Source organism: Hoplias malabaricus, chromosome 12 (genome assembly GCF_029633855.1).
Source record: "Hoplias malabaricus isolate fHopMal1 chromosome 12, fHopMal1.hap1, whole genome shotgun sequence".
NCBI lineage: Eukaryota > Metazoa > Chordata > Actinopteri > Characiformes > Erythrinidae > Hoplias > Hoplias malabaricus.
In genome coordinates, this window is record NC_089811.1 from 28,134,408 (window position 1) to 28,137,043 (window position 2,636).

Sequence of the window (2,636 nt, forward strand, 5' to 3'; positions counted from 1 at the left end):
ATGTAATCCAGCAACTTTTTCTCATGCTAATCAAAAGGTGCCAATATTTCCGAAGGTCACTGGTTGTACACTAAAGAGAGAGAAAAATTTTTAGTTATTAGTTCTATTCTTTTCTTCCTTTCACACCGGGACTGGTTCCACTGACGATAAACTAAAACACACAGAAGACAAAAGATCATACAGATCATGACACTAACACTTTTAGGCATCACTAAGTACGCTTGGTAGACTTGGCTAGTGAGAAGGCCACCCTTTTTGGCATTTAAACTTGGCTCCTCTCTCATATTTGTGTCAGTTCATGGATAAGCTGGGATCATATTGCTCTAAGGCTTGTGCCACCATGACATATTAGCTAAGTGCCCAGCTAAGTGGTTTTTATGTGCCAGATAAACACATTGACCAGAATGGTGCCCCTAGATCAGCTGCACTTGCCTGTGCTACACACATACATGATAAAACAGATGGATAATGACAGGTGGAGAAATGCATACACATAAAATCACATATAAAGATACAATGATGGAAAACTCAACAGATACATTTAGCCATGTAAATGGAAATAAGTGCAAGAACATTTAATCGACAGATGAGATTAATGTATAATGAAATAAGGGTTGAAATATGCAGGCCATAGTTTTTTAATATCTACAGTTCAAACTCCCCTTTTGGGGCAAATCGGAGCACAGAAATGCAACAAGAGCGCCATCTAGTGCTGGACTGAGGTTATTGAAAAATACCTTCAGCTAACCTATACAACGAACCACGTCTTGGTAAGATTTAATTCCCATTTCCCACGTAACTAACATGTATATTAGTCATTTAGTAAATTCAAAATAACATGTTCTATATGAACACTGTGTGAAAGTTTATTTAGCCAGGGGGGTCATTTAAAAATATTCGCGTGCTAATATAAAATAAATAAATAAGTAAAGACACTTCAGTCAAACTGAAGCTATACTAAAAATACTATGTCATGTTTATCAAGGAAGTTGCAGTATATATATGTATATATATTTTTAAATCTATAACGTGTTTTCACTTTAATTTTCCGTCGCCTGTATTTTTCCTAAGAACAACACTGCCCTCTGGTGCACAAAGGTTTACACTACTATCATTTCCACTTTGATTCAGTTACCCAGTGTTTCAGAACAACTAATGTTAACATTATCCAAAATATAATTAGAAACACAACACATAATACTGTGACTTTCAAAATTAAACTGATAACAAAGCATTTTGATACTTAATGACAGTGTGAAAAAAACATCCAGACGTGCATATAACCATAGCAACACAGTTTCAGTAGTTTATAATCAACAGTAAATTCAATTTTTAAAATGTAGACCTCTACGTCCTTCCCTGGATAATAAATGGCTCATTCATGTTCCAAGTGTAAACATTGCTTACCCCCAGTCTATTTCAGCAGGTAATGTTTAGCCAGAAGGCATACAAATTTCTCAGTGCTTACAAGCCCAAACTTCTCTGGACGTGTGGATGCAGACAGTCGAAAATTTAGCATTTTAGGACGGTAATGAGCAGAAAATTACACTACATGTTCAAAAGTGTTGAGTACAAAGTGTAACAAACGTTATACACTTTTTCAAAATGTTCAGACAGTTGTTGTGTTTGCGGCTAAATTAAGGCGTGTCCTTCTCGCTAAGTCCCGCCCTCTATGTTTCTACATTTGGTACCGCACCAAAGGAATTTTACAGGGTCAAATGGTAAAGTCTTATGCCTTAAAATGATTCTCGTTTACATTAAAAATATCCGATATAAGTTTACAAAAATGCCCTTGTATTCATCACATGGACAGAGATAATGCTTAAAAAAAAAGCTAAATGACGTTTTTAACAGTGTTTGTGGAAATTCCATTTGTTAATTCCTCTTTGTTAGTAGTCCACATTATTGTGTTGGTTAACTAGCTCAATATCAATCTCTTTTTTTTTTTGTTTTTATTCAGAAAATGTATAACATTTTTCTCTAGCCCTGCAGACCATCCCAACATTGGGATATTAGATATCTGATTCAAACACTGTACAAACACAAAACATTGATGCATATTACTCAGATACTTTCTAGGCTTCCACAGTGCAATTTAGGGGAGGAGTTTAGCAAAGTGTCAAGTGCTCACCCATTCCCATTACCAAGTGTCTTCTGGAGGGGCACAATACCACAGAGTATTTGCTTTTGTTCAGGACCACCATTTGGGAGAAGTTGGAGTGCCTAATCATCATTCGATACCAGACCTTACCAGTGCTGTTGTGGCTGTATGCCATCAAATGCTCACCGCAATATTTTAACTGCTAATGTACGTCCTTCCTAAAGGAAGCTTTTATTGCAACAGGAGTGAGTTATAATACCCATGATTAAATAAGCAATGTTATATGAATGTGTACAAACGCTTGAACATTTGGGCTGGTGTCTCAGAATAAACATAGAGTAAACCTAGTTATATACTAAAATGCAGTGGTAGTTGAAAATTATTTTTAATTTGTGTCTGGGGAAACTCTGGGAAGCCTTTTAGAAGTAAAGCTATAATAAGAGAAATTACATTTTAATAAATTTCCACAATTACACCACAATTGTTATTTTTAAAGCAAAGCTTGGAAAAATAAATTACACAGTTCCATCCTAAT